Source organism: Chironomus tepperi, unplaced genomic scaffold (assembly GCF_022539635.2).
Source record: "Chironomus tepperi strain 1889 unplaced genomic scaffold, CSIRO-AGI_Ctep_v1 contig_298, whole genome shotgun sequence".
NCBI lineage: Eukaryota > Metazoa > Arthropoda > Insecta > Diptera > Chironomidae > Chironomus > Chironomus tepperi.
Window position 1 is genome coordinate 2,780,756 of NW_027226420.1, and position 26,291 is coordinate 2,807,046.

The 26,291-nt window shown below is 34.3% G+C and overlaps 1 protein-coding gene across 3 annotated transcripts in view; it reads right to left on the reverse strand.

Moving 5' to 3' along the window:
* Positions 1-26,291, reverse strand: part of LOC139092349 (adenylyl cyclase 78C-like) — a 102,726-nt gene that overhangs the window by 56,178 nt on the left and 20,257 nt on the right. Inside the window, exons 1-2 of one of the 3 annotated variants that reach the window (XM_070642698.1) lie at positions 5,081-5,097; positions 3,692-3,904 (exon numbers count right to left, since the gene is read on the reverse strand). The exons of the other annotated variants lie outside the window; for them this stretch is intronic. The gene's annotated coding sequence lies outside the window, so the exon portion shown is untranslated. Of the gene's footprint in view, positions 1-3,691; positions 3,905-5,080; positions 5,098-26,291 lie in introns of those variants that run through there. 3 annotated transcript variants of the gene reach the window in all.

Here is a 26,291-nt window from a genome sequence, read left to right on the forward strand (position 1 = left end):
AAAATTTAACGGATTTTTTAAATTCAAAATTTAACGATATATTTAAATTTAAAATTTAACGAACTTTTCAAATTCAAAATTTAACGGACTTTTTAAATTTCAAATTCAAATCTTCCTTCTCCAACCTGTCTAATCATTAAGAACTAATTTAATAAGCAATTCATAACCATTTCATGAATTCATATTCACATTCACATCAATCAAATTCCTTGATCTGAATTTTCCCACAAAATTTTCCTCAATTATTAAATTTCCTTTTGAATGACTCAATTAAGCATGAAATATGTCTTTAGAAATACTTTTTTGTCATTCATTTGTTTAACAATTTCATTATTAAATTGTTAAAGTGTTCAGTAATCAAACATTTATTACAAAATTTTCCTCAATTTTCCTCGTTTTTCATTTTCACTGAATTTTCCCATTCGGCAATAAAAAGCAAGAAGTAGGAACAATTTTTCTCAATTTATTTAGCGTTAAAAACGTCAATGAGTGAAAATAGAAATAAAATGAGTGAAGGAAATGAGGATGAAAAAGTTTATAGGTTTACTTGGATGGATGAATCGTAGATCTTAAATTACATTACGTACCGAAAAAAGTAAAAAAAAAATTAATTTATGGCAGCATTATCAAGATTAAGTAAGTGAGTAAAGTCTATTAGAGAAATCAAATCATTTTAAATCGAGATTATTTTTCGAGGCCGTGAAGAATTGCGAGATATGCTTGTTGAATGGAGAAAGTGGAAGTAAGAAAAACTTGTGGGTTGATTGGATGGAGCGCATTTGGATCAATATTCAGGATCACATCAAGTTCAAAATTTGCTCAGAAGCTAGTATGGGTCCTACGCAACACAATGCATTGAACCACATTTTTAACCGTAAAAATGAGTCTAAACCCGTCGTCATTGTTCCATCTTGACAACCGCGCGTCTTAGCGTTTATAAGGCGACGTTTCAGTGCACTAGCGAACATTCTCTGCTGTTCGGAGTTATTAGATACCAAAAGAACCACGTGTTCACTAAGGTACGTTGCATTATTAATGGGAAAATCGGAAATTGTCCTGACAGTACCTCGATTGGTGATTTCGACCTGGGTTACCCGAAGTTTTGACAAATTGTTGATACCAAGACCTGGTTTAAGGTATCAAAAATGCAATTTGCTGCATTATGCCGCTCAAGAGAGGGTCAACTTTTGGGCAACCAACCCCTCCTTCTTCTCCAACCTGCATTATCACAAAGTGTTTATTTCTGGCTTGTTATGCTTGATGAAGTGATCAAGATCCCGCTATAAACTGAAGGTCTACTAGATGTAGAGGTCTGAGGCCCCCTCATTCGTAAAACCCGTGCAACGCACTAGTACAGCCTAGGATCTCAATGATGATGTATATGTTTGTCAAGTCTTTGATTCAAGCTCTACAATTAAGCCGTTATACCCAATCCTTTATGTTACTTAGAATTTTGTATCAAATCTCATAGAAAGATACTAAACTCCTTCTTCTAATGAATTTGTATAACACACAAACATTAAAATTATTTACCATTTTCCTTAGTTTTCCCAGAAAAAGCTGTTCATCTTCTAACTCACTTCATACTCAATTTAATCAACAAATGAAGGATATTTGCTGAAAATTTCAATTCAAAATATTGCTCCAAAACTTCTAAACATCAAAATATACACGAAAACATCAAAAGTCTTTCATCATAGGCACAATAAAAGTGTTGAGTTATTTTCGTTCCTATACAGTCAGTCGTTCACATTAACAATAGAAAAGCCGATGGATGCATTTTAAATATTTATAATAAATTTTCTATTTTTAACTTTTTTTCTCGCTTTTTCTCTATCTTATCGAGCTATACTTTAGTTCTTTTCACGTATTTTAGAGGATGGAATGAATTATAGACGAGAAAAATTGTTGGCGATGAAGAAAAAAGTTGAAAATTTGATATAATAAATTCTTCAAAAGAAAGTCGTTCAGGCTTCGTTATTTGCAGTAAATGAATGTAATTAAGATATTAAGGGTATGAGCAGATGCTGAACGCTATAATTATGCTTACTTTATGGGAAAAATCTTCCTTTCAAAATAATAAGAATTTTAAGTATCAAATTTATGTATTTTTGTTATTTTTTTCTTAAGATTTGCTCACTTTTTGAGTATGAAGAGCTGATAAATCCGGTGTTGGTATTGTACTCGGCATTACACCAATGCTACATCTGGTACTGTATACATCTAGTATTGTAAAGTAGTGCACCTGTAACCAAAGCTTGAAGTCGACTTGAATCAGAACAACTTGAGTCAGCATTGTAATACATTGTTCCAGTAGGGTACCTATAATGTACTGTATATTACCAGTACCAGATAAATCAGCTCTACCTACACAAAAAATGGGAATTTTAGTCGAATTTTCCATACAAAATCCGATTCGACTTCGAGTTTTCCCTGTTTCTTAATGTACCAGTAACAAAAATCCAGTTCCTGCTCTTTTAAGGAATTTTAAAGGAAATTGATCAGCACACCTTTTTCATTGTTAGTCTAATGGCGTCCACATGACATCAAAGCAACAAATTTTTTGACAATTAACATGAAATTTGTCATTTGAACATCTTATGGCAGCCACTTGAATGCCATGAATAATTTGTCCCTATCAAGAATGTCGACGGTGTGACTAACCCTTGGTTAGGAGTCGAATATTTATCTAACATGTGCTTAGGCTAGTTTTGAGAACATTTTAATCGACTGATAAGACTTTTTGATGAAAATATTGACTAGTTATGCACTAGCCTGAGTAAGTAAGCTACTCTGATTCCTGTGACAGGCGAAAATAGTACAAATTCTTGATATTTTATATGGTTTTTCTTACAAAACCTCACATATTATCAAGAATTTGTACGGTTTTTGTCTGTCACAGGCACCTGTTTTGCAACTCTGCTCTGATTGCTTAACAGAAGCAATCTCTGTTCAAAGGGTCAAAAATTACAACTTCATAATCTAAAGGATCTGGATTCATGCTCACAAAATAGACCACGCTCAGTCATATTAAGGGTAATCATAAGCACGCTTTTTGAGTGAGTAAGATCGCTGTCTGTCTGAAAATCTCCACCACGGATCCGTATACTTTGGTAGATCCTTTTTCATTTGAGTTCCTCGAGTATTTTCTTAGAACACCAAAAAAGTATCAAAAATCATCGAAGCTTACGAATTCCAACTAAATTCCATTAATTTTAAGTTCACCCTCCACGTTACCGAGTTCATGGGTATTGATTTTCGCACAAAAGGTATGCGGAACAAATAGGTAAAAAAAAGGTTGAAAAACTCCGTCTGCTATGCAACAACAAAATTATATGTTCTAAGAATATTCGCTTGATGTATCGCAGTGAAATAATAAAATGCAAAAAAATTTCCATTATTGAAATCAACTCAGCACATGTTTATTGTTTATGCTATGTCAAACAGCAAGCTTCACGTGTAGAAACCACTTGAGAATCATTCCAGCAAACACAAAACAATTAAAATTTAATAATAATTATGATGAGATTAATTTTTTCATGCTCGAATGACTTTTAAATCTTGGAGCTTAATAGGAAATTTTCCACACTTTTTGCAGCTGGATCTCTCAACATTGAGTAAACAATTTTTCACAAATTAAGGAAGTTTTAATGCAATGAATAACAAAAGAATGGAGAAGAGAAAAACTTACGTTTCCTTTTTTTTCCAAAAACTATGCAGCAATTTGAGTATTTAACTTTATTTTCAAAGTTTCACGTTTCACGTTTCGCTTTTAATGTGATTAACGAGCTTCCTATTTTATTACATTGTTCTATATATCGTTGCATTTTTGTTATATCTGCTGGAGAAGTTTCACGAAATCTATTTAAGTTCCTTTTTTCTTTATGCACTTTTCTTTTGGGAGCTATTGTGGAAGTTTGGGGGAGTTGAAGGTAGGAAAGTGTGTGGAAAATACAAAGGATATCCCCGAAAATTCTGAAATTCCCCAAATATCCCTAATTACTCTCTGGTAAAGTTGACAAGACACCTAGTGTCGGTCTTCACTGGATTCAAAATGGACTCGAAAGAATGTCACTGAAATTGAACTGGAAATTTGATTCCTACCCACTCTGCTCTCAGAAAACGACCCTGAATATTGTTGGCTAACAAGCTGATTTATTATATCTTCTTCCTGAACTCTAAACAGGTTGTGTAGGAGTTTCCAAGTAAAGCCGTATTAATGGCAAAGATCTATCCACTATTGAGAAACCTTCAGAACAGAATAAAAGTTTAAATTGACATTCTGCCAAGCATTTTAAAATAACTTCGATAGCTTAGTGGCGGGAGCATACGACTGGAAATTTTAAAATGCTGGTTCGATTCCCAGTCGGAACAAATTCTTGGGAAATGTGTTATTTTTTCTGTTGTGTACGGTCAAGATTCAAGTTATTTAGCATCAAAATTGAAGTTTTGATAGTCTTTGCAGTCAAATCCAATAATTTAAATTCCAAATGGTATGATATGCCTTGAAAAAGGAGCAGAGCAAAGAAGGAGGAATGAGAGACCCAAGATTAGGAGTTCCTCCAATGTTTCTGGCTCCAAAAATTCAACAGATATTCGAGATTGAGTCGATTCAGGGATTTTGAAATTGAGATATCCCTAAGCATTGTCAGACTCCAGCATGTAACCAGGCCGGGTTCTACCTGGAACTGGTATGGAGTCTGCCATAGCCTGCAAGACACTGGATATGTGTTCAAAAATGTTAAATTATGTCGGGTTTGGCATTAGGGAAACTTATAAAGCAGTTCTAGGTCATTCTAGTTCATAAATTGGATAATTCAATCATGTCATGATTTTAAGAACATGACTCAAAAAGTCCCTAGTTACTCAGAACGTGGATGCAAAATATCCAAAGAAGCTTGAAAACGCAAGTCTCAAAATAGACTTAAATTTTGTACCAAAAAATTCAAAAGAATTTCAAAATTTGACTTCCAAAAGTGAATCATCCTAAGCTCCACCAAGAATCACTTCCGAAATCACACTCCTTCCTAACAACCCCAAAATACTCCCAAAGTATCCTTCCAAATAGACACACGTTTACCTTATAAATTTAAACTTATCTACGTTTCAAACTTTAAATTCCACGGAAAGCTCTGCATTGTGCAAAGCATAAAGTCTAACTGAAAAAACTATCGTCAACAAAAAAAAAGCCAGCACGAATAAAAAATTGAAAAAGGAAAAGTTTCTCTTCACACATTTTTTTATTCCTTTTTTCATTGTCTCTATTGTGAAAATGAGCGGAAAGTGTGTACACAAAGTGTATTTTGCAAAACTGCACGTGTAATGAGCGTGCAAGGTTGTAAGACACACGAGACACAAAAAAAAAGCTTCGTTGCAAGTGATGAGAACGAAATGGACTGAAAACAAAGTTGAATGTGGAACATATGATGGAAGGAAGGAAGGTCGAATTGAATTTATGGAAAAATGCTTTCAATAAAAGTTTTAAATCAGGTTTGAATTGTGTGCTTTGGGGGATGTAATTTTTAAAATTGATACTTATTTTGTTTATTGTTGTGGAAGTTTTGATGGAAAAATTGAGATATGAGGATAGATTGCAATGAATTCTTTGGATTTAGCACGTACTGGAACTGATCGTTTAAATTTTATCGTTCATAGCTTTTAATTGGGCAGTTATATGCAGTAGAATTAGGAGATATTAAGTTGAGCAGACTGCGTCCGTGGATTAACTACAAAATTGACAGTTCACGACAAGTATCACAGATATCAAGTTTAAAGATCGACAAATTGCAATTGCAGCCGCTCGAATAACAAAAGTCAATTGATAGATTCAGATATCAAGTATATTCATAACTAGAAGTACGATCGACACTTTGCGGCCGGCCGAAGAAGAAAGATCGGGTAAAAGAAGCACTATTTAAACCGAAGTCGAGCCAAGTCAGAGTCACACTGGCCCACGACCGATTTCTTGTTCAATTATCCGATTTGTGATATTCAGATTGGTACCATTCGGAAAATACTAAGTTGATGAGTACAATATTTAACGGTTGCATTAGAGAAAGGACTAGCACGGACCATATTCCATAGTTCAGGACAAAGTCAGAAGAAGTTTTGGAATTTTTGTCTCAGAAAATCTTAGAAATTGAAGAATTTTTGTCAAAATATGGGAAGGAATGTGGTAGGGACTGTGAATATTGCGTAGACACAGTAAGAATCTGCATAGTTAGCTGATCAACATTCAACTTAATCAAATGGGTCAAAAGTGCAGTTCAGCTCTTAGTATGCAACGCTGGATGGTTGTGGTTTGTTGGGTATGCGGTTGAAATTTAGTTACAAATAAGCAGAGGCAAGGAGGGTCAAACAGTTGATCAAAATTGATGTAACGCGTTACGTAATGAATGAATAAGGTCCCTAACCCCATTCAGAAATTCAATATTTTGCCGATTCATCCAATTGCAAATTAAACTTACAATATCTAAGTACATTTAAACTGTTTAATGTCTACAATCTAATTCAATTAATTACACTAGTTCTCTTTATGTACATAACTAATAAATTTTTCTAAAAGACAAAATATTTGCAAATCTAATAAATTAATCTATTAATATCACATATGCAAATGTAGAGCACAATAAGATTTTTATCTTAAATGTTCACAAACAATTTGCTGCTTATCAAAGGCAAATGAAGAGGGTCAAATTCCTAAGGAGGAGATGTACAATAAAATAAACAGCACGATATTCGCTACCAAACAGCCAAACACACAAATAGAAATGAAAAAAAAAGCCATAAAATTTATTTTGATTTTAAATCGATAATAAATGTGCTGCTTTTTTTGCTGTGCTGAAATCTGTTATGCTGATTGTGTTTTCAATTTCACAAAAAAAAAAATGATTTTTCAATAGATTTGTTGAAAATTGAGAATTATGACTAAATTGTAAATGATCTGGTATTTTTTGAGCAAATAATATCGCATTTCAAACAATGAATTGGATTTGAAATTGGATTTTCTAGTTTTTTACTTGATTGGAGCGACTAACTCAAACAGTCTGGAGCGTATTTAGGGTAGAGCATAGTCAAACTTCAATACAAGAGCAACACAAGTTGGTTAATCGATCTGAAATTCGGCAACAATTCGACGTGACTCTAACATGTTGTCGGATTAGAACCGAGTTCGGTACCAAGTCAGAGTCACACCAGTTCGGGTCAGTATTTTTGATCAATTAACTCAGTGGTGGGCAACCTCTTTGCCACGGAACTCTAGTGTGCGGTCAAGAATGATTGGAAATATCATGAACCATATACCGTGTAAGATTTTGGTTGAGGCTTACCACTAAGATATGCCGCAAAATATAAAAAACTGCACACTACTAAATTAACCGATCTGTGCTTTTTGGGTTAACTATTGATGTCAGTGATGTCTCACGTGCAGTTTCTCTAACTCAGAGTTGCAAAACAGGTGCTTGTGACAGGCAAAAATCGTTTTTTCCTACAAAACCATACAAATTTTCAAGAACTTGCACGGGTTTTGCCTGTCACCAGCACCTGTTATGCAACTCTGCTCTAACTGACTACAATTTTGTATATTTCTTTAAATTCTATTTCAATAATTTTGTGCATGTTTATGACATAAATCAACGGATTTAGCAACAATTGATGCGTAAATGCAACTGAATGTCATTCATATCATCCTTCATTTGCAGATCAACAAAATATTCAAGCACAGCACATCCCTCACAGCACAATACAGTTGCTGGGACGCCGCTACGTCGCTGACTTGACGACTAGATTTGAGGGTTCCTTGACATCTAAATGAAGGCTGATTTAAGCCAATTTTCATAATGAAAAGTAAAATTTGTCTAATGTGGCTATTCGGTCATAGCATTAAGCCAACATGGAATCAAAATATGTCCATAGAATGTTGTTTTAATCCACAACTCATCATGTTATTCGAAGTTTTTGTGTTATTACATGAACCGCAGACGATATTAAATATCAATACACCCAGACTCACTAGATATTGATGAAAATTGTCTATTTAATTATCGGAACTATCAATTTACTAGTCGTAATAAATATTACATCCTTGAGCTATATATCCATTTACTTATCGCTCATTTGATGATATTAAATCTTAAAGTAATTTACTACTATTATGAGGATATACTCAATAGAAGCATTATTACATCAATTTAATCTCATGTTTTATTTCTTGTAACTCAATATGTTCGATGACGATAAAGATAGAGATGAAAAGGATGAAAAACTTTACAATCTTCAACGACACTTCCTCGTCTACAAATAATGCAACAACCCGTAAAAGTAAAATTCTTTACATCCGAAAAACTTATTATTTTTAAACATTTTGGGGATGTTCAGCAGTGATGTGAAGGAATTTTACAAATTTTAAAGGTATAGGGGGGAAGTTAAGGGTAGATAGACATACGATCGCATCCTCTTTCAAGGTAATCGGTCATAAGTCCGATTATAGACCGTTTTGACTCTGACTTTGTGCTGAATTCGGTTTAAATCCGTCAACATGTCAGATTAGAACTGGATTTTGGTGGCCAAAGGAATCTTGGAAGGAATCTGTCGATAGAGACAGTGTAGCACTTGATATTGGCAACCAGCAAAGGGCAACCAGCACTAGAGCCAATTTTAGAAGCCAACTAAGGGATTAGAAGCTAACTGAGAGAGTCCATGGATAACAGCTGATCTCTACATCCATCAAAGTAAGTAACTAACACAAATCGAACTCAAAAAATCCATCATTTATGAACATTTCCCGATTAAAATTTTCACAAGTGATTGCATTTTCCACATGAGTGAGTTTTAATGGTTGCACAATTTACCGGAAAAAAAAAACTTTAAAATTACTCCTTTGGATCCTTTATTCAACGTCTTGTTAAAAGGAAAGAGAACAAAACTTTTACAGTTATTCGAATGTAATAGACGGTACAAAATGGAGTGTAAAGATGTTAAAGTTTGTATTGTATTGTAGGGTTGGAAGGATTGGAAGGGTTGGAAGGGTTGGAAGGGTTGGAAGGGGTGGAATGGTTGGAAGGATTGGAAGGGTTGGAAGGGGTGGAAGAAGTGGAAATGATGGAATGGTTGGAAGGATTGGTAAGGGGTAGAAGGGGTAAGGCGTTGACACCAGGGACGTATTTAGGACAGTAGGTGAGTGGACAACTGTTCATTCAGAACAATAGAATCCTTCATCCGGAATGATAGGATTTCCTTGGGGAATTACCAAATAAGTAAAATATTCCTAAATCCCCATCTACCCACAGAATCCCACATTTATCTCTATAGAATTCTATAAATAATTCAAACATTTATCCAAAATTCTAATAATATTGCATCAGCAGCAATTTTAATCGGATTATCGGATTTCCTATATCAAAAATACTGTCAAATATTTTCTGTTGAAAAATACTCAATCTAGACATGTCTAATAAAATATATAAACATATCCATAGTTAATGAAAGATGAAGCTTGTGGTAGAAAGTACAAAATAATTCCGAAATTTGATATGAAAACCATTGTTTCATGTTTATTACTCAACAACTGTAGATGTAATCTCATAGATATGAGATGAATGAAGCAGCAGCTTACATATTCATTACTCTAGCCATAACATCCTCTTTCATTTCGTATCCGTGGGAGTGTTCATGATGTGTTCATTCTGCATTTTTTATCTCGTTTTACTTTTGTTTTATTTTTTTTAGTTCCTTTGAAATTCGAGAGTTCTTTGGGAAGCTTTTGTTTTGTTAAATGTGTACATTGGAATAAAGGTGAGTAATAGTGTCATAACTCTTGGCACTTGGATTGAGATATAAAGATAAAAACAACAGGATTTTGCAGGTAAAGGATGATTGCTTTAGTATTGTTTGTGTTATGTATGCCAAAGGCAGTCAATTATAGGATACTTTTGAGGTATGAACTTTTTAATGGTCTTTGAAGTAGGAACTTTGAGATAAGATTGATCGTCTAGAACGTATTCATGGAGGAAGCACTGTTTTGAGGGTCAACGACCAATACCTTCCCAAGCCTACCCAACCCAACCCTTACCCAACCTTGTAATAGATCCATATAATTTAGAATCTCTGGTCCACCGTATTTATTTGAAGTGTAATCCAGAAGGGATACGATGCAAAAAATTTCAAAATTATGGACTTGTCGGACAATTTCGTTTTAGATGGTGCTGGTACCAAACCTAGTCCAGCCTGACGACAGCTCTCTGCTTTATTCAACACCAAATTACCTCGTGGGTAAGGCATCAATGAGAGTAGATAATGATCCCCGAATGACACAATACAGCTTTTAAAGCACCCTGGAGACAGTGAAGACCATGAAACCATGAAGACCATGAAGACCATGAAGACCGTGAAGACCGTGAAGACTTTGAAGATCTTGACGACCTTGAAGGACTTGAAGGACTTGAAGGCCTTGAAGTCCTTGAAGACCAACTACGTCACCGTCAAGTCACCGTATAAACGAAAAACGGCATATTTAAGGCACAATACTTCAACGAGATCTGATAGAGCCAGCTTTTGACGTCCTCTCCGCACGGCAATGGACCCACATGCGCTCCAGCCAAGAAAGTAAGCAAGTTAGTAAGCAATGCAAACAGCATTCCTCATTTGCTCATTTTCTGGGTCATTCATGACTAATAGTTTAGTCGAAAATCTCAAAATTTATTACATTTCACAACATTTTCTCTATAACTCATAATTCATCCACTGCTAATCCCAGCATCGAGTTTCAAGCAAGTTGATAATTTTTCATTCATAAAACATCCCAACTCAAAAACATAATTACACTAGATAAGTAGAAACGTAAATACTGACAGTAATGATTAAGAAAAAAAAGTAAATCTGTGTTTTACACTTTCATTTCCATTGCCATTTCTATATCTACATGTCTCATTTTACAGCTACGTTCAACAAATAACCGCGGGTGTTCCAACTGTGTTATTATACTCGCTCAAGATGTTGTAATAGAGTGAATGAAAGCAGTAAGGAAGGAATGGGAGATTTATTGTCTGGGAGAAAATTGAATCTCAGTGATTCATCTGGCTTCAAAGAAGAGTTGGAATGAGCTTTAGATTGTGGTACTAGACGTGAAGAGATATTGTATTAGGGATGGTTTGGAAGTTACGTAATGACTAAAAATGGTTGTTAAGATAAATTGTGATCCATGAACTTCCATAGATGTTGCCTGAAGCTGGCTTCCAATTGACAATTCACAAGTGCCTATGCCAAGTGCATATGCCAAGTGCCTATGCCAAGTGCAAAGTGCCAAGTGATTATGCCAAGTGCCTATGCCAAGTGCCTATGCCAAGTGCCTATTCCAAGTTGTTCTTAGGTCGACCACGTTATTTATTCTCAAATGGTACCATAGCGTATTATAGATTACAATCATTGTCACAAAGCGTTACGGTGTTAGCAAAGGGTTCTAGGAACGCTATTTCTAGTCAAAGTTCCATAACTTCCAACCATTCCCTCCGTAAATGAATTAACTTTTTTTTACTCTAAATTAAATTCTTGTTAATAACTTTCTCTCTGCTTTCCTTAATTGTGTTTCATCATCCTGCTGTACTTCAAAGAACGACGAGTGAGAGACTTTAAGAGACTTGAGAAGAGTTGTTTTGTTTTTCTTAATTAAAGGATTCTTATTTTTTTATAGGTAGATTAGAGCTTGGATCGATAAACAATTGATTTTATTGTGAATGATATGGCTTGAAATGGAAAATTGAGCATCAAAAGGTTTTAATTCTATAAATATTTTCTTAACTAGCTTGTGATTATTGAAATTTCAATAAAAAAGAAGAATTGATGAAGGAAGTTGTGATGGATAAATGTCGGTCTGATTGATTGTTGAGCCTAATTGAAGGCTTTTTTTGATTTTTGAATGAATGGAGTTGATGGTATGTTGTTGAAATTTTTGATAAGGTAATTTGCGGTTAATTAAACTGGTCGGTATGGGCTTTTGAAACAGAATCAAGATATTCCTGGATATCTTTCACATCGGCATCGGAATCCCCTTTCAAGTGGTTGTATTGCCATGAATATTATGCGAATCCTTGTCATATTGACAGCAATGACTATAAAATGATTGATGAATCTATCTCTGGTGGGAATCGAACCCACGTCCTCACAATAGAGTGATACAGATAGCTGATCTGATGCCTAAACACTCGGCCACTGAGGCCTTACTATTACATTGGCAGATTCACTTAAATATGGCTCGATACCCTAGATTCCTGTCTGATCAGGCACTAATTTCCAAAAAATGCTTAACTCCATACATTACCGTCCATCAAGAGTCAATTCCTACGAAGAATTCAAGTCAACTATAGCCAAAAACCATGAGCAATCAAACAATCAAGTCTGTTGACTTTTCACAACAATCAACATCCCAATGTCAACTAAAATCTAAGCAAAGCCTCAAAGTCTCTAAAATGTCATCTCAATTTTCTTCATTTTACAAGCCTTTCCTTTTATCTTTACTTCCTTTATCCAGCATTGAGTACTTCCTGTCATGCCAAATGCTAGTTAAAAATGCAAAACAGCAATTCATTATTTTTTTAAAAACATGTTTAGTGCTGCCGTGCTTAGCATAATTACCTCATGGCAAATGCTGTCTCAATTGTAAGTCGCGACACGATGCTGTCGTTACTGTATTTTGAGATGATTATGCCACTCTTAGATGCCTAAGTGTCGTTAAAGAGTTATTGTTATTACTTACATGCGCTATCTTTATTTTCATTCCTTTGAAGTTCTCACATTCATAACAGAACAGACAAATTACTGACAATCCTGTCAAACACTCAACGAATAAGCCCCCGGAATGACTATTTTTAACAAGATTAATCGATTTTTAAAGAGAATAAAGTCAAACAAAAGTTTAAAAGAATAATCAGACAGTAATGAGATAATGAAATGCAAACAATTATAACTGAGAGCTGATTCATGAGTTAAGGTCAATGGAAAGAGATTAAATTCAGTTAAGCGTGATTTTTTTAATGGATTTAATTCAAAATCAAGCTCAAGGTGTGAAGATTTAGGCAATTGTTTGTTGAATTTTTGTAGGTTTTTTTGTTGAGTTTCTACTTCTTTGGGGGCCATTCATATATTAGGTAATGCAAAACATTGAATTTTTGACCCCTGGCCTCCTTTCCACCTAAGAGTGGGCATAAAACCTCAACCCATCCCCTAAAAGTGTCAAATCCTCCCTCGAGCTTAGCGTTACGTTATTTCCAAATATTTCTAAAGGAGGTTGAATCAAAAATTCCCTCGGATACCTAGATCGTAAGGCATGGTCTCCATATGTACTCCCTTGAATATGACTTAGTTATCTCACCAGATTCGGTTTAAATCCGGCACTATGCCAGAGTTACGCCGATCTGGTGCCGTAATTAGGGCAAAAACTTTTTAATTTGTTTTCGAATTTTCGTGACTTTTTCCCGAAAACCCGTAGAAAATTAAAGATCTTTTTGTTCAAAATGGGATGTAGGGTTAAAGTTTGACCCCCAAAACCCCCCTCCTGACTACACTCCTACCAAACACCATTTTGCAATTCCAAATTAAAGCACCTAAAATAAAGTAGCTGCATATAATTGAGTAACAGAGTAAACACACAATCCTGTTGAGTCTGAATATCAATAAATAACCCATTAAAGACTGCTTAATATTTACTGACGATATTTTTGTCATAAAGATCTTATATTACTAAACACAAAAGACAATGTATCATTGACAAAAATGGGTCTATAAGTAGCTATAAGATTCTTTTGTTACGTCAGAAGCAGTTAATTAGCAGAAGTAATCTGATTTTGTGTTATTGCTACGAAAATAAAACATCTAGAAAAGTAAAGACTTTTTATGGTGTCTATTAAGCTGTTATTAAATGTAACTTTTTGTTGAAATAAAATACCTACTTTGCAAGTTATATTTGTTGTTTACTGGAATAACTGATTAGGCTAATTAATTTGTGCCAAATTTGAAGGGACTTTTTGGGGGAATTTGCCCATAGAGATGGTAATGGTAAGCAGTGGGCGATAGAACCAGCTTCTGACGCAAACTAAGGGAGGTCAAAGATTACAATTGATCTGTATTGCCAGCGAGAGAAGTAAGTGGCTACTTTAGGACAATCATAACTTTTCAATCAGTAAAATGGATTTGGTACATGAATAATCTAGTGAAATGGCCTGATTGGTGGCATATTGTAGCTAATACACCAATCCGTCGTCATGTTGACGGCACTTAAAGCATCGTTAAGTTGCCGAATCAACACTAGACACGAAGTTGCCTTGTGGCGACGCCTTGTGCCGTTAGAGAATGATAGAGACGAAACTTTACGGAATCTATCGGAACCGTGACGGAACCATGACAGCTGTTTTAGCTGTTTTCATATAACCCGGTTTAAAACAGTCTTCATATGGCCGTGACTTCACTCATGAACAAACCCCTCCCAATTAAAAAATTATTAATTCATCAGTCCAACTACAAACTTTTCATTCCTTTTTTTAAACAGTCTACATCCTGTTTCCTGGATTATAATAAAAGTCAATAATGAATTATAAACAACTTTTGTCATATTTTATGCAGCAGACATTCATGGCTTCTCATATATTGGAATTTTCCACGATCTATTATTTCCGTGTATATTGTATAAATTTCTATGGACACTTACAATATGGGGAAAAAAGTTCAATTGTTGGGTGAACAATTTCAATTGGTGGTAAAAAAGTGTGGAATATTCTATGGATGAATCGAGGTTGTATGTCATGTGGATGACATATGGATACTAAGTAGCATTAATTTTGAGATTTATGGTTGGGAATTTAAATATGTTGTGATTAAGTATGGTGGTTGTGTTATTAGCTTAATTATGCTTTTAGTCGCTTAATCCTTAGGATTTACGATACTTGGAACAAGACCTCCTAATCCAAGAATTTCCATCAAGTCTGGATCTTTGTCTGGATGAATTCCTACCAAGGTTTCTGTCCCGATTTCAATATCATGCAGTCGCGTACCCGATTTCGGTTTCTGTCTAGAACTAGGCCTCTGTCCCAATCTAGGTATCTTTCCTGATCTGGGTCTTTGTCACGATCTGGGTTGTTTCTGTCCCGATCTGAGTCTCTGTCTCAAACTGAGTGTCTGTTCTGAACTGAGTTTCTGTCCCAATCTGGATCTTTGTCCCGATTTGAGTCTCTATCCCGATCTGAGTTTCTGTTCCGAATTGAGTTTCTGTCCCGAGCTGACCGGTCTCAGTCCCAATCTGGGTCTAGGTCACTGTCCCGATCTCAGTTTTAGATTCAATTTCAGCCTCTAAGTCATTGGTCCGATCTCGTTCTCAGTGCCATTCTCATTCTATATCTCAAAACAGAGACTTCTGGGACCCTCTCCTAAATCCTCAATTCCAACTCAAACGACAAACGACTACATAGCTAGCTGTATAAAAAATCTGCAAACTCGATTATTGCTTCTAAAGCAAGATAACATGCATTCCATGTTCTATCATGCGAACACCACAGACCTAAATCTGTTAACTATTGCAATTTCATCTACATCCATATCCATCTATGTCCAAAAACACACAAAAAAATTGTAAATTTTGTACACCTCAAGCCTTAAACATTCATGAAATAAAATAAAGCACAAAAAAGAGTCTTTTCAGATTTCCTCTCATGCTGTACATACTTTTCATTACATGTGTACATATTTACTTCCTAGAATATTTGTGTATAAAGCATGAAAAAGTAAAAAAAACGTTAAAAAAACTTTTTAAAAAACACGCTTTTAAAAAAAGAATTAAAAAACTTAAAAAAAATGTTCTAAAAAGTAGTAAATAAAAAAAAATCACGCTTCTTAAATAAAACATAAAAAATATTGAAAAAAAAATTGAAATTAAGAAAAGTAGCTAAAATATTTTTCCAAAATATCCTGTGTAGTACAAGAACACTATGACTTAAAAGCGTGGGGCGTTCGAAAGAAGAAGTTAGTTTTAAATGCATAGTAATTTCGCCCCACGCTTTTAAGTCATAGTGTTCTTGTACTACACAGGATATTTTGGAAAAATATTTTAGCTACTTTTCTTAATTTCAATTTTTTTTCAATATTTTTTATGTTTTATTTAAGAAGCGTGATTTTTTTTTTATTTACTACTTTTTAGAACATTTTTTTTAAGTTTTTTAATTCTTTTTTTTTAAAAGCGTGTTTTTTAAAAAGTTTTTTTAACGTTTTTTTTTATTTACTACTTTTTAGGACATTTTTTTAGTCTTTTTTAAAAGCGTGTTTTTTAAAAAGTTTTTTTAACGTTTTTTTTTATTAACTACTTTTTAGTCTTGTTAATCCAAGGAAAATTTTTATTAAACTATTTTTCTGCAATCAACAGAAATGTTCAGTTTTCGAGCGTGTTGGAAAATTTTCACGCCTTTACTCGCTTCGCTCCGTTCAGTGAGCTTCGCTCAACCAGGTCCGAACTTCGATCGAACTACTTATGTTCGAGCTTCGCTCGAACTATTTTTTTACTAACGATGATGCATAGATTTTTCATACGTGTTGGAAAATTTTCACGCCTTCACTCGCTACGCTCCGTTCAGGTCGCAAAAATTTGTGAGCTTCGCTCAACCAAGTCCGAACTTCGTTCGAACTACTTATGTTCGAGCTTCGCTCGAACTATTTTTTTACTAACGATGATGCATAGATTTTTCGTACGTGTTGGAAAATTTTCACGCCTTCACTCGCTTCGCTCCGTTCAGGTCGCAAAATTTGTGAGCTTCGCTCAACTAAGTCTGATTGTTATCAGGTCATGGGTCACAATAGTGTCGGACTCCACTTCGCTCCGCTTCGTTCGCCCGACTGTTATTAGGTCACAGTAGTGTCGGACTCCACTTCGCTTCGCTTCGTTCGCCCGACTGTTATTAGGTCACAGTAGTGTCGGACTCCACTTCGCTTCGCTTCGTTCGCCTGACTGTTATTAGGTCACAGTAGTGTCGGACTCCATTTCGCTTCGCTTCGTTCGCCCGACTGTTATTAGGACACAGTAGTGTCGGACTCCACTTCGCTTCGCTTCGTTCGCCCGACTGTTATTAAGTCACAGTAGTGTCGGACTCCACTTCGCTTCGCTTCGTTCGCCCGACTGTTATTAGGTCACAGTAGTGTCGGACTCCACTTCGCTTCGCTTCGTTCGCCTGACTGTTATTAGGTCACAGTAGTGTCGGACTCCATTTCGCTTCGCTTCGTTCGCCCGACTGTTATTAGGACACAGTAGTGTCGGACTCCACTTCGCTTCGCTTCGTTCGCCCGACTGTTATTAAAACACAGTAGTATATTTTTGCACTAAAAACTACATATTTTTATATGTGCTCGGTTTACTCGTGATTTTCGTATATTTATGTATGTAATGTTTGGATCGGATTGGAATTTCGCTCGAAAGCAATATATAAAACTCCAAAACGTACTGTTTTGTCTTGTGAAGTATAATCAAATTTGTATTAAAACCGTACAACAGTATTATACTTATTTCCATACTTTCTTAAATTTCCTTCAAATTGCTAGTTTTCCCATTGAGAAGTCAACAATATTGATATTTATACAGTATAACAAGATCCAGTAACATTCAGGACCATATTTATACAGTATATCAAGATCCAGTAACATCCAGGACCATATTTATACAGTATATCAAGATCCAGTAACATCCAGGACCATATTTATACAGTATATTAAGATCCAGTAACATCCAGGACCATATTTATATAGTTTAAGAAGATCCAGTAACATCCAGTACCATATTTATATAGTTTAAGAAGATCCAGAACCATATTTATCCAGTTTATCAAGATCCAGTAACATCCAGAACCATATTTACTCAGGATATCAATATCCAGTAACATCCAGAACCATATTTATACAGTTTATCAAGATCCAGTAACATCCAGAACCATATTTACTCAGGATATCAAGATCCAGTAATATCCAGGACCATATTTATACAGTATAGCAAGATCCAGTAAGATCCAGGACCATATTTACTTAGTATATCAAGATCCAGGACCATATTTATACAGTATATCAAGATCCAGTAACATCCAGGACCATATTTATACAGTATATTAAGATCCAGTAACATCCAGAACCATATTTATCCAGTATATCAAGATCCAGTAAGATCCAGGACCATATTTACTTAGTATATCAAGATCCAGGACCATATTTATACAGTATATCAAGATCCAGTAAGATCCAGGACCATATTTATACAGTATAGCAAGATCCAGTAAGATCCAGGACCATATTTACTTAGTATATCAAGATCCAGGACCATATTTATACAGTATATCAAGATCCAGTAACATCCAGGACCATATTTATACAGTATATTAAGATCCAGTAACATCCAGAACCATATTTATCCAGTATATCAAGATCCAGTAAGATCCAGGACCATATTTACTTAGTATATCAAGATCCAGGACCATATTTATACAGTATATCAAGATCCAGTAACATCCAGGACCATATTTATACAGTATAGCAAGATCCAGTAAGATCCAGGACCATATTTACTTAGTATATCAAGATCCAGGACCATATTTATACAGTATATCAAGATCCAGTAACATCCAGGACCATATTTATACAGTATATCAAGATCCAGTAACATCCAGAACCATATTTATCCAGTATATCAAGATCCAGTAAGATCCAGGACCACATTTACTTAGTATATCAAGATCCAGGACCATTTTTATACAGTATATCAAGATCCAGTAAGATCCAGGACCATATTTATACAGTATAGCAAGATCCAGTAAGATCCAGGACCATATTTACTTAGTATATCAAGATCCAGGACCATATTTATACAGTATATCAAGATCCAGTAACATCCAGGACCATATTTATACAGTATAGCAAGATCCAGTAAGATCCAGGACCATATTTACTTAGTATATCAAGATCCAGGACCATATTTATACAGTATATCAAGATCCAGTAACATCCAGGACCATATTTATACAGTATATCAAGATCCAGTAACATCCAGGACCATATTTATACAGTATATCAAGATCCAGTAACATCCAGGACCATATTTATACAGTATATTAAGATCCAGTAACATCCAGGACCATATTTATATAGTTTAAGAAGATCCAGTAACATCCAGTACCATATTTATATAGTTTAAGAAGATCCAGAACCATATTTATCCAGTTTATCAAGATCCAGTAACATCCAGAACCATATTTACTCAGGATATCAATATCCAGTAACATCCAGAACCATATTTATACAGTTTATCAAGATCCAGTAACATCCAGAACCATATTTACTCAGGATATCAAGATCCAGTAATATCCAGGACCATATTTATACAGTATAGCAAGATCCAGTAAGATCCAGGACCATATTTACTTAGTATATCAAGATCCAGGACCATATTTATACAGTATATCAAGATCCAGTAACATCCAGGACCATATTTATACAGTATATTAAGATCCAGTAACATCCAGAACCATATTTATCCAGTATATCAAGATCCAGTAAGATCCAGGACCATATTTACTTAGTATATCAAGATCCAGGACCATATTTATACAGTATATCAAGATCCAGTAAGATCCAGGACCATATTTATACAGTATAGCAAGATCCAGTAAGATCCAGGACCATATTTACTTAGTATATCAAGATCCAGGACCATATTTATACAGTATATCAAGATCCAGTAACATCCAGGACCATATTTATACAGTATATTAAGATCCAGTAACATCCAGAACCATATTTATCCAGTATATCAAGATCCAGTAAGATCCAGGACCATATTTACTTAGTATATCAAGATCCAGGACCATATTTATACAGTATATCAAGATCCAGTAACATCCAGGACCATATTTATACAGTATATTAAGATCCAGTAACATCCAGAACTATATTTATCCAGTATATCAAGATCCAGTAAGATCCAGGACCACATTTACTTAGTATATCAAGATCCAGGACCATTTTTATACAGTATATCAAGATCCAGTAAGATCCAGGACCATATTTATACAGTATAGCAAGATCCAGTAAGATCCAGGACCATATTTACTTAGTATATCAAGATCCAGGACCATATTTATACAGTATATCAAGATCCAGTAACATCCAGGACCATATTTATACAGTATATCAAGATCCAGTAAGATCCAGGACCATATTTACTTAGTATATCAAGATCCAGGACCATATTTATACAGTATATCAAGATCCAGTAAGATCCAGGACCATATTTACTTAGTATATCAAGATCCAGGACCATATTTATACAGTATATCAAGATCCAGTAAGATCCAGGACCATATTTACTTAGTATATCAAGATCCAGGACCATATTTATACAGTATATCAAGATCCAGTAACATCCAGGACCATATTTATACAGTATATTAAGATCCAGTAAGATCCAGAACCATATTTATCCAGTATATCAAGATCCAGTAAGATCCAGGACCATATTTACTTAGTATATCAAGATCCAGGACCATATTTATACAGTATATCAAGATCCAGTAAGATCCAGGACCATATTTATACAGTATAGCAAGATCCAGTAAGATCCAGGACCATATTTACTTAGTATATCAAGATCCAGGACCATATTTATACAGTATATCAAGATCCAGTAACATCCAGGACCATATTTATACAGTATATCAAGATCCAGTAACATCCAGGACCATATTTACACAGTATATTAAGATCCAGTAACATCCAGAACCATATTTACACAGGATATTAAGATCCAGTAACATCCAGAACCATATTTATACAGTATAACAAGATCCAGTAACATCCAGGACCATATTTATACAGTATATTAAGATCCAGTAACATCCAGGACCATATTTACACAGTATATTAAGATCCAGTAACATCCAGAACCATATTTACACAGGATATTAAGATCCAGTAACATCCAGAACCATATTTATACAGTATAACAAGATCCAGTAACATCCAGGACCATATTTATACAGTATATCAAGATCCAGTAACATACAGGTTATTGAAATTCAATAAAATTAACGGATTTTTGAAGATTTGAATGTAACGGTTTTTTTGGAATTCAAATTTTTGCTAAGAATATCCGCGAGAAAATCACTTGTTATAATTTTTGTCTTACTTAAATATCCTGAACGGATTGATATTACAATATAATTAATAATTCATATTATTAATCGATGTCTAGTTAATCATATGAATTAATTTCCAGTTTCATAAACAGTCTGGTCAATGTAAATTAAAAATATACATAATTGACAATGGATTTTTTTCAAATTTTTTCCCATATAAAAATTTAAATTAATTAATTAAAATATAAGGAAGCGAGTTAGCGATTTAATGATGACAAAATATCAAATTGCCCTCCGGAACACACACGTATAAAAAAAATCAGCATGATCGGACCAGTAGAAGTGGTCGAAAAAAGGGTCACAAATTTTGAACGTGACAGACAGAAAGACAGACAGAGCAAGTCAAATAAAAGCGTGTAAAAAAAAAAAAATCGATTAAAGCCTACGAGAAAAATATACAGCATGCAGCATGCTTTTTCATCAACTGTTCATGTCAAATTTATTTTCCGTACGATATGAGACCGTGTATGGTAAATACAAGGCATATCAAGAACCAAAGGGCTTACCGTATTCATTTACGGGCAGTGAAAGTTGGAAAATATTATTATTGCATCATAAATCTTCCATGATCTCGTCTCCTTTCAAACACACGTGGGTCGAGATTCCATGGGAATAGTGATGGATTGATTAGGAATGGGATCTTTTAAAGGACATGAAGTTTTGGTTTGGGAGATGAATTTATATTTTTTAAGGGTGGAAAGTTCAATAAAGTTTAGGAATTTATGGAGTCATGGATAAATAAGTTCAAAGGTCAGCAATTATTACATGATTTGTCGAATTCGACTGACTCCTGGACAGTCAGATGGACTTTAGCATGGACCATAACCAGTTGAAGGGGAACCCTCCTCCTGACCACGTTCCTGAACGTCAGAGTCACGCTAAACTGGAGCCAAAGTCTGTGTTGTCCAAATTGTGTGGCAGGGACACTAATGTCAGTAATCAGTCATAAGCCATGTGCTGCTTCAGTCAAAGCTTACAATCAAGCTGTGCCATTACACAAAATTGCTTAGACAACACTGATCAGCATAGACTACATCTCACCTTTCAATCAATCCACAAAACATCTTAAGAACCACCCACAAATCCCCAAAAAACATGACAATTTACTTATTGCTGTTAATCATAGCATTAGAACTCACAGGTAGCTCAAAGCAAATTTAATTTGAATTTTAATCGTATCTAAGCGTTAATTGAAAATGAAGTAAGTCACCTTGAAAATTAATGAAGTTTTTATATTTGAAATATTATGTGTAAATGCTAAAGCAATCTTATAATTATCCGTAGTCATTAAAAGTCTTATGTGTAGGTATCAATTTAGGAATAGGAATGGGTTCAGTTTGACTTGGAAGATGAATCAGTATTGTATACGAGGTAGAATGTATGTGTCAATAGGATGACAAAGCGATAATCTTAGGAATCGGTCCCAAGTGGTTATCCCAAAGGTCTAATGCTTGACTAACTACTTAAATATTATATCAAATCGAGAGATTCTGTTCTAAAAGAGTTGAACTCATCTATTTGGGAATGTCTATAACAATATTGATATATTGCCATTTTATTCAAGTTACCCTTCGTCCCCTCAGTCCGTTATGTCATAAGTAGATGTCCCTAATTGCAAAATTCTTCAGGGTATCTTAGTAATCAAACCGTTCCCAGTTGAAGGCTTTTCAAAGATTTTGAGTGTCAAGGCCCTGTCTTTCCCATCCACAGCAATTATGTCATTCTAGTCTAGTTTTAGGTTTTTATCTCCAAATGCGCCTTAAAATTATTTATCTCCTCTTACTTCCCAACTTGTACAACATTTTTATTTCCTTCCGTTGTCTACTACGATCAAAGAATATATGGTTAACAAGCTCAAAGGCATCAAGTAATGTTGTTATACATACATCACAACATCAGTAAAAGAGTACAAATTATAAGGAACAAAAGAAAGTCGTGTTATGGCATTCCTAGGAGTTGAAATGCAGCTGACAAATTGAGCAGTGAATGAGAAACGTGTACTGCACTTATAGCTTGCTAATTAAGTTGTGATAGAGTGAAATTTACTAATTTTCTAAGTAGCCACGTGCAGCATCAAGTTAATCATTGTAATTAATTTAACTTTTCATCGTGAATCAACCTGTACAATCTAAAAAGTAGGAAGGCATTCCAAAACTCACAACTTTGTTTCCACAACAATTACTGGATGTCAAGCTTCAGATGTTTAATGGATGCAATGAATATTCATTGAATTTGTTGTCACTTGCAATTAATTTCAACTCGTTCAGACACTCTCGTTGCAGCACTTTGCATAAATGAATTGGATTTTTTTCATGCTGTTCAGATGAATATTGATGGTTGTAGTGAGTCTGTTTCCCGCTGAAGTAATCCATCTTTTTTTAAATGAAATTCTCATTTTTTATAATTTTTCAATGTCTCAATGCTCTTGAAATTGCATTTGAGGATGAGACATAAATTATGGAGGGGGAAAAAAGCAGTTTCGAGTCATTTATAGTGGTTGACATTATGGGAGATGATTGAAAATGTTATGAAATTGGTACTTACGAATTGGATTTTGTGTGGTTTTTATGGAATCAAACAGAATAGATTTGAATGCTTTAATTTGTTCTGGGAAATGAATGTTCATTGAAACTGGATGGTTAAGAGAATTGTTTGAGAATGTTTGGTGAAAATCAAAGCCGACTAGGATTGTTTTATTAGAAATTTGACTGAATTCGCCTTGATTTTAGGGTAAAAAATATAATTTCTTGCGCAAAATGCAGTTGAAATTTTTAAATGCCCATAACTTTTGAACGGAATTATGAATTTTACCAAACAAGGTTTAAAAAAAATACGAATTCTGTGAATTTTCAGATTCCGTGAGAAAAATATTTTTAGGATGCTCCATTGCTTCAAAAATCGATCATTTATACTGAATATAATTTCTTGCGCAAAAAATCTAATTTCTTGCGCAAAAAAATATAATTTCTTGCGCAATTTTGGACAAGTAGGCGATTGATTTTGACGATACAAAACTTCAATTTTCGGACGATTTATCCTCCTTTCTGACGTTGGTTTGCTTCCAAATGGTTTGAAGATGCTTCTTGATTATTTTAAAAATATTTCAGAGGTTTAAAACGCGAAAAATTACCAGAACAAAATTTTGAAATTTTCGTGTGATAATTTTTTCGCATTTTCAGCCTCAGAAATATTTTAAAATGGTCAAGAAGCATCCTTTAACTGTTTGGAAGGAAGACAGCGTCGTAGAAGACGGTAAATAATCAGAAAATTAAAGTTTTGTTCGGTCAAAATTAATCGCCTACTTGTCCAAAATTGCGCAAGAAATTATATTTTATTGCGCAAGAAATTATATTCAGTATAAATGATCGATTTTTGAAGCAATGGAGCATCCTAAAAATATTTTTCTCACGGAATCTGAAAATTCACGAAATTCGTATTTTTTTAACTGATTTTGGTGTCAGCGGAGTTTATCGTTGAGAAGATATAAGGATTTCAAAATGTCACGTCAGAAAAAAAATTATTTTTTTGAGAATTTGTTCGCGCAAGAAATTATATAACGCAAGAAATTATATTTTTTACCCTATTAGAAAATTGGTGATTTTATGGGAATTTTCCAGTTTACTTTGATTTAAGTTGAAAATTCAAAGCAAATTTGACTGAAACTTCACATAAATACTTGAAGATATACCCGAATAGCAATAGAGTAGGTAAATCAACCTAAAATCTGGTTCCAGATTGACGTGACTTTCGAATAATGCGGGGTTGATTCGGTTTGAATCCAGGGCAACATCATAGTCAGTTAGTCGATCCAAAATATGTACAAAACAGGCAAGACTCCAGATTCGGATTGAAATCCGGCAACAAGTCAAATCCTAGTAGAACAGGCTGTGATTAGTCAATCTTATGTTCAGCAATAAACTTGAAATTTGTGAAGTTTGCCATAATATGTGAAGTTAAGTACTTGACACAAGATTGACTAATCGCAGTCTATTCCATGCAGCATATACACTTTGCCTGTTAGAATCCAGCTTATATTGAATATTCCCAAAATCATCATTATTTCAAAAATATATTCCCATTCAAATGTTCAGCCAATTAATTACGAAAATGTCATTATTTTCGAGTTTAATGACTGTAAATTGAATGTTTCTGTGGCAATTGTAGTTTATTTGAAAATAATACGAAATGTGAATGTAATGAAAATGTTTGTCAGCATCAAATTGTTGCGTTGTTGATTGGTTTTGTGTGAAATTGATGATTAATTTATATTTAGAATTATTGTGATAATTAGGCACAAATTTAGGAATGATGGGAGTCTAGGAAACAATAGGTAATGAGAAAGAGATGTCCATAGAGAATTCAGGTGGACTCCAAACCCGAAATGAAGTCACTGGACCTATTTTTGACAGCCAAATTCCATTTAGTGTTAACAAAAGAGGTTCAGCAGTCTTAAGAGCTCCATAAGTAAGTCTTCTTCATTTGTGTCGCTCGGAGCTTATCCAAATTTCCCAAAGTCCACAATCCAAACCCCCAAAAAGCTTCAATAAATCCCATCAGCATAATTAATAATTATTCATTACTGTAAATTCCCTCAGACTAAATTATCAATTAACATTATGACCTGAAATAACAAATAATTAATCTCATTTGCATATTTATGATAAAATCGCGTTCCTATCAAGCACCAAAAGCATGCTTAATATTCAAAATATTTCCTATCCTCCCACTACTCAATTAAATCAGACATTACAATGAAATTATTGATCCTGAATGGAATATGCCAAATATTTACTCATTTCTTGTGATTCACGTAAATGATTGAGTCATAAAAAAATCCAATTCATAGCTTCTCTCCATCCACACTCGTACAAATATTCCTCAATCTGCAGAAATTTTTTTATTTGCTCAATAAAGGAGTTTTTAAGTCTTCTTCTTGTTCTCTTGCTTATTTTATTTTGATTGCAATTTTCATCGTCTTTATGAGTTTTTTTTTTTGGTTCCATTGAAAGGCATCAATCGAAAATTTGTTCTGACTGAATAGTAAAAAATATGCAAATAATGAAATTGATGGTTGAATATGGATATGGATTA